We start from the raw sequence: 8,063 nt of genomic DNA on the forward strand, positions 1-8,063 counted from the left end.
GGATGGTCTCCATCTCCTGACCTTGTGATCTGCCTGCCTGGGCCTCCCAAAGTGCTGAGATTACAGGTGTGAGCCACCATGCCCAGCCTGAAAATAATTATGTTAAAATTTTTCTGTTATATAGTGCTTTTATACAACCCACGATTTATAGGTATCAACATTACTAGTGATTTTCACTGGAGTTAGAAAGCAGAACAGTTTCTTTTTAGATGCTGGCTTAAAAACAGAAATAAATATACCATTCCTACTTTTTCTTCATTAGGAAGGGGAGAGCTTTGTTAAACACAAACTAGGGCCAGGGGCAGTAATCCTTTAGTTGAGTGTCCAGACAGGATTGACAGAGTGGCCATCTGTTGTCTTGTCTGTCACGTGAGCCTCTCCCCTTCTTCCGCTATCAGAAAACCTCTTTCATAGGGGGAATGCATTGCACTTATTTCAATGTGGAGCTGACCTTGTCGTGTAAATCTCTTCCCCGACTCCAGCACTAACATCAATGTCTTCTACTCATGTAACCACAATGATTGATTTTGACTCAGGGAAAGTCATTTGACTCAAGCCAGGCCATTAACAGTTTCCCTTGGATCTTTTTGCAGAGCTACCAGGGAAGATGCACTCTTCTTGCGGGTAGGTTATGAGTCTTGGAGTCTTGATATATCATGCACAGTGTGTAGTAGTCTGCCGAGAGCTGGATGGCGTGAGAGAGACAGAACCTTGTTTATAGTGTCTGATCCTCAATCCCCATATCTGAAGCTTATTTTACTTCTGCACTTTTTACTTTTTACCCACTTAAGGAGTGTGACCTGGGTTTCCATAACTTTGAATGGAAAGAGACCTAATACAAGTGGTTAAGAATATTGTGGAGGCCAGGCATGGTGGCTCATGCCTGCAATCCCAGCACTTTGGGAGGCCGAGATGGGTGGATCATGAGGTCAGGAGATCGACCATCCTGGCTAACACGGTGAAACCCCGTCTCTACTAAAAATACAAAAAAATAGCCAGGTGTGGTGGTGGGTGCTTGTAGTCCCAGCTACTCGGGAGGCTGAGGCAGGAGAATGGCATGAACCCAGGAGGTGGAGCTTGCAGTGAGCCGAGATGGCACCACTGCACTCCAGCCTGGGCAACAGAGCAAGACTCTGTCTCAAAAAAAAAAAAATAAAAGAATATTGTGGACATAGTGCAGTTTTTGTTACCTTAAAAAATAATTTTCTATGTGAGACCATGTTAAAGAAAGAAATTTATTTTGCAGGTTAAAATTTAAAGTGTATATTTTGTTGCCATTTTGGAAGTGCAACATAACATATTGGTTTAACAACTATACAGCCTGTGTCTCTAATCCTTCCTATTTTAAAACTTCTTGCAGTAGGGATAAGAGTACCTGTGGGTTTATGTTGGCTTAATGATGGTTGTTGTTAATGTTTTCCACTGGAGGCAAGGTACTTCCATAGAACATTAAAGTGTGAAGGACCTTGGAAATTGTCTAGTGAAGTCTATCTTCTCATTTCACAAATGAGCAAACTTAAGACCTAAAAAAATTTAAGTGACATGAACTGGTTTCTCTACTATTCCTTCAAAAATGAAGTTATAAAGACTAGAAAATGTTCTGGGTGAAGCTTTGATATGAAGTAAGAGAGAGAGAGACAGAGAGAAAAGAAGAAAGCTGGGTAACATCAGAACCATCAAAGTGTCAGTTCTTATCAAGTCTTGCTAAATTGCTACAATTGTACACCTTTTAACAAATATCCTAGCCTATAGTCTCACCCAGACCACACTGTACATTGCTACGAGACTTACCTTCTAAAAACATTGATCTAACCGTATCACCCTCTGATCCAATTTTTTTTTTTTTCGAGATGGGCTTTGCTCTTATTGCCCAGACTGGAGTGCAATGGCGTGATCTCGGCTCACTGCAACCTCCGCCTCCCGGGTTCAAGCGATTCTCCTGCCTCAGCCTCCAGAGTAACTGAGATTACAGGCAACTGCCACCATGCCCAGCTAATTTTTTGTATTTTTAGTAGAGTTGGAGTTTCACTATGTTGGCCAGACTGACCTCAGGCGATCCACCCCTTGGCTTCCCAAAGTGCTGGGATTATAGGCATGAGCCACCGCGCCCAGCCCAAAAATCTTTTTAAAAATATTGGAAAATAGGCCAGGTGCGGTAGCTTACTCCTGTAATCCCAGCACTTTGGGAGGCTAAGATGGGTGGATCATCTGAGGTCAGGAGTTTGAGACCAGCCTGGCCAACATGGTGAGATCCCGTCTCTACTAAAAATACAAAAATTAGCCAGGCATGGTGGCGCATGCCTGTAGTCCTAGCTACTTGGGAAGCTGAGGCAGGAGGATCTCTTGAGCCCAGGAGGTGGAAGTTGCAGTGAGCCAAGATTGTGCCACTGCTCCGGCCTGGGCGACAGAGTGAGATCTCCGTCTGAAAAACAAACAAAATAAAACAAAAAGAAAAAAAACAGAAAGAAAAAAGTGTCCAGCTGACTTCATTGCAGAAATTGACAAACTGATCCTAAAATGAAATAAACCTAAAGGGACCCAAAGTAGTCAAAACAATCTTGAAAATGATTAACAAAGTTGGAGAACTCATACTTCTCACTTTCCTTCTGTCTTTTTTTTTTTTTTTTTTTTTTTTAAATGAGACAGGGCCTCACTCTGCTGCCCAAGCGGGAGTGCAGTGGCACAATCACAGCTCACTGCAGCCTCAACCTCTGGGGCTCAGGCAATCTTCCCACCTCAGCCTCCCAAGTAGCTGGGACTACATGCCCACACCACCGTGCCTGTCTAATGTTTTGGTATTTTTTTAGAGATGGGGTTTCACTGTGTTGCCCAAGCTGGTCTCGAACTCCTGGGCTCATGTGATCTGCCTGCATTGGCCTCCCAAAGTGCTGGGATCTCACTTTCAAACTTAATACAAATCTGCAGTAATCAAGACAGTGTAGTTCTGGCATAAGGATAGACATATAGATCAACAGAATAGAATTGAGAGGCCAAAAATAAACCCTATATCATATACAGTTCATCAATTTCTTTTTTTTTTTTTTTTTTTTTTTTAGATGGAGTCTTGCTCTGTCACCCAGGCTGGAGTGCAGTCATGTGATCTCAGCTCACTGCAAGCTTCACCTCCCAGGTTCACGCCATTTTCCTGACTCTGCCTCCCGAGTAGTTGGGACTCCAGGCGCCCACCACCATGCCTGGCATTTTTTTTTTTTTTTGTATTTTTAGTAGAGATGGGGTATCACCATGTTAGCCAGGGTGGTCTCAATCTCCTGATCTTGTGAGCTGCCTGCCTCAGCCTCCCAAAGTGCTGGGATAACAGGTGTGAGATACCACACCTGGCCCAGTTAATCAATTTTTAACAAGGTGTCGGATGATTCATTAGGGGAAAAACAGTATTTTCAACAAATGGTGCTGGAACAACTAGATCCACCAGCAAAATAATAAATTTGGACCCCTACCTCACACCACATACAAAACTCAAAATGGATTAAAGTCCAAAATAGAAAAGCTAAAGTCATAAAACTTTTAGAAGAAAACATAGGTATAAATTTTGGGTTAGGCAGTGGTTCTTAGATATGACACAAATTACAAGCAATTAATTAAAAAATAGTGATAATTTACTCTGACCTATTGTAAAGAAAAGCAATAATTTCAAAGCTACTGCCAGATCTTTTGTGTCACTGAAAAGTATCCACCAGCAGTAGACAGTCCCATTGATCGTGTTGTTTCAAATGCTCTAGCTGGCATAGTCTGAAATCCAGAGAATGAATAATAGGAAAACTGATTCTCTCAGCATAATCCTGTACAGTCCCATTGTTTTTTGTTTGTTTGTTTTTTGAGACAGAGTCTCACTCTGTTGCCCAGGCTGGAGTGCAGTAGCACAATCTCGGCTCACTGCAACCTCCACCTCCTGGCTTCAAGTAATTCTCCTGCCTCACCTTCCCAAGTAGCTGGGACTACAAGCACACGCCACCATGCCCGGTTAATTTTTTTTTTGTAGTTTTAGTGGAGACGGGGTTTCACCATTCTGGCCAGGCTGGTCTCGAACTCTTGACCTTGTCATCCACCCGCCTTGGCATCCCGAAGTGCTGGGATTAAAGGCGTGAGCTACCATGCCTGGCCCATTCTGTTAAGAGTAGGAAAATCTGTGTAGATTTATCTGTGCTTGGGAAAATGTTTGTCTTCCCTTACCTGAATTTGCATTGTCCCAGCACTGAGAAATGTTTGTCCTTGGAAAGTGTGTGTGTGCTTGGTTCAGTAAGTTACCAGAAAACTATAAAAATAATTAAGATGAAAATTTTCTTTGCATACTGTTGTAGAGACTTGAGGGACCTAGACTTGAGGTGCCAAATGGGACCCTTTTCCTGAACCTGATTTTTTCCTACGGAAAAAAAAATCAGATTTATTATGTTTTGCATAATTGTGTCTTATGAATTGCTCTGCTGGTGAAAGATAGAGTTGGGGATTGGAGGGTTGTGGGGTGAGCTGTGGATGCCAGAGGGAGACCAATCCCTGTGGGTAGGCATTACAATTTTCCTAAAGGGGAATGGGACTGTTTTTTTTTTTTTTTTTTTTTTTTTTTTAAGTGGGAGGGATTAAAGAAAGCCCATTCACTGAGGAGCAGCACAGAGGTAAACTTCAGACAGGACAACTGCTCTGTGTCTATGAAGGGAACCTGAAACCGCCTTTGCAGAATTATGACTGAGACAGTGAAAGAGATTTAACTTAACCAACTCCATCTTGCTTCTTTTTTTATTTTTATTTTTTTTTTGAGGCACAGTCTCACTCTGTCACCCAGGCTGGAGTGCAGTGGCGCTATCTCAGCTCACTGCAACCTCCGCCTCCCAGGTTCAAGCGATTTTTCTGCCTCAGCCTCTTCAGTAGGTGGGATTACAGGTGCCCATGACCACGCTCGGCTAATTTTTGTATTTTTAGAAGAGATGGGGTTTCCCCATGTTGACCAGACTGGTTTCAAACTCCTGACCTTAGGTGATCCACCCACCTTGGCCTCCCAAAGTGCTGAAATTACAGGTGTGAATCACCATGCCCAGCCAGACTCCGACTCCATCTTGTTCTAACCTCCAAGCTGTCTTTGTTCATTCCTGGGTGTAGGCTGAATGAACTTTGGGAGAAACTAACTTAAGTTTGCAGTTTATAGTTTAAACAAAGATGGTAACAGCCCTTTCTCAAAACAGAGCTCCTTCTTGCCTGGGAACTATACTAACATTAGCCACAGGATTAAAAATTATGATTTAGGAGTCATGCAGCTGGAGGCTGTAAGATTTTTTTTTTTCTTCTTCTTTTTTCTTTTTTTGAGATGGAGTCTAGCTCTGTCGCCCAGGCTGGAGTGCAGTGGCAAGATCTTGGCTCACTGCCAGCTCCTCCTCCTGGGTTCAGGCCATTCTCCTGCCTCTGGAGGCTGTAAGATTCTGACCCTCCCTAAACTGCTCCTAAGATCAGTGTTTGAGATATTTTGCAGACTCTGCACTTGATGGATCACCTGGCACCACCCAGACTAATAAACTGGCTTATCTGATCTTGTGGCCTCCTCTCAGGAACTGAGGGCAAGAAGACAGCTTCAACTCCCTATGATTTCATCCCTGACCAATCACCACACGTGTGTCACTGGCTACCCCCTATCCCTGCCCAGCAAGTTATACTTAAAAACTCTGCTCTCTGAATGCTCAGGGAGACTGATTTGAGTAATAATAAAACTCCAGTCTCCCACACAGCTGGCTCTGCGTGAATTACTTTCTCTATTGCAATTTCCCTGCCTTGATGAATCGGCTCTCTCTAGGCAGCGGGCAAGGTGAACCCCTTGGGTGGTTACATTAGGACTTAAAATAATAAATTATTAAGAACCCTAGAGAGCCATTTTTTAAAAATGGATTATGTCTATCAATACAGTATTACAAACTAAAATCAATAAAAATATAAATTTATTGAAAATAATCTATGTTTACATAAATAATGTCATTTCACGAATACAGCTATATTTTCTTTTCTTTTTTTTGAGACAGTCTTGCTCTGTCGCTCAGGCTGGAGTGCAGTGGTGCAATCTCAGCTCACTGCAACCTCCACCTCTTGAGTTCAAGCAGTTCTCCTGCCTCAGCCTCCTGAGTAGCTGGCATCACAGGCACGTGCCACCACGCCTATCTAATTTTTGTATTTTTAGTAGAGATGGGGTTTCACCATGTTAGTCAGGCTGGTCTCAAACTCCTAACCTTGTGATCTGCCCACCTGGGCCTCCCAAAGTAGTGGGATTACAGAAGTCAGCCACCGCACCTGGCCTATAGCTGTATTTTCAAAAACAAAAGATTAGTGAGAAGAATGGCATTGTTTTAGATTGTTGTAAATCCCTTTTACACCTGACTTAATAGAAAACTGTTGAGTTTTTTTTTTAATTTAATTTTTTATTTCCATAGGGTTTTAGGAAACGTGGTATTTGGTTACATGGGTAAGTTCTTTAGTGGTGATTTGTGAGATTTTGGCGCAACCATCACCAAGTAGTATACACTGAACCCAATTTGTAGTCTTTTTATCCCTCACCCCCTTCCACCCTTTCCCTGAGTCCCCATAGTCCATTGGGTCATTTGCGTCCTCATAGCTTAGCTCCCACTTATGAGTGAGAACATATGATGTTTTGTTTTCCATTCCTGAGTTACTTCACTTAGGATAATAGTCTTCAATCCCATCCAGGTTGCTGAAAATGCCAATAATTCATTCCTTTTTGTGACTGTGTAGCATTCCATTCTATATATATATATCACAGTTTCTTTTCTTTCTTTTTTTTTTTTTTGATACAGAGTTTTGCTCTTGTTGCCCAGGCTGAAGTACAGTGACGTGATCTCAGCTCACTGCAACCTTTGCCTCCCGAGTTCAAGCGATTCTCCTGCCTCAGCCTCCTGAGTAGCTGGGATGAACGGCGCCCACCACCATGCCCGGCTAATATTTTGTATTTTTAGTAGAGACGAGGTTTCATCATGTTGGCCAGGCTGGTCTCGAACTCCTGACCTCGGGTGATCCACCCGCCTCAGCCCCCCAAAGTGCAGGGATTACAGGCGTGAATCACCGCGCCTGCCCATAAGGGTGCAACTTTTAAGACGGTAGAATTATATGATCTGATGATTGATTAGATGAAGCATGGAGGAGGGCAACAGTGTGCACAGTGATGCCTTTTTTTTTTCTTTTTTTTTTTTTGAGACAGAGTCTTGCTCTGTCGCCCAGGCTGGAGTGCAGTGGCACAATCTTGGCTCACTGCAAGCTCCGCCTCCCGGGTTCACGCCATTCTCCTGCCTCAACCTCCTGAGTAACTGGGACTACTACAGGCGCCCGCCACCGCACCCCGCTGCTTTTTTGTATTTTTAGTAGAGACGGGGTTTCACCGTGGTCTCGATCTCCTGACCTCGTGATCCGCCCGCCTCGGCCTCCCAAAGTGCTGGGACAGGCGTGAATCACTGGGCCCGCCCGGAAGGGTGCAACTTTTAAGACGGTAGAATTATATGATCTTATGACTAATTAGATGAAGCATGGAGGAGGGCAACAGTGTGCACAGTGATGCCTTTTTTTTTTCTTTTTTTTTTTTCGACGGAGTCTTGCTCTGTCGCCCAGGCTGGAGTGCAGTGGCGCAATCTCGGCTCACTGCAAGCTCCGCCTCCGGGTTCACGCCATTCTCCTGCCTCAGCCTCCTGAGTAGCTGGAACTACAGGCGCCCGCCACCGCGCCCGGCTAATTTTTTTTGTATTTTTAGTAGAGACGGGATTTCACCGTAGTCTCGATCTCCTGACCTCGTGATCCGCCCGCCTCGGCCTCCCAAAGTGCTGGGATTACAGGCGTGAGCCACCGCGCCCAGCCATAGTGATGCCTTTTAATCACAGGCATTATAGGAGGGACAAGTTGGTAGGAGGAGACAACGGGTTTAGTTTTGCATTTACTGACCGGAGATGAGTGTTAGCTCTCTAGGTAGAGGTGTTCCGCAGGCAACTAGTGTTGCGGGATAAATCATAGACGGGAGAGACCGAGCAGAGTTCAGGAGAGCCTTTATTATTAAGGTGATCACCGGC

Source organism: Macaca mulatta, chromosome 3 (genome assembly GCF_049350105.2).
Source record: "Macaca mulatta isolate MMU2019108-1 chromosome 3, T2T-MMU8v2.0, whole genome shotgun sequence".
In the NCBI taxonomy this organism is placed as follows: Eukaryota; Metazoa; Chordata; class Mammalia; order Primates; family Cercopithecidae; genus Macaca; species Macaca mulatta.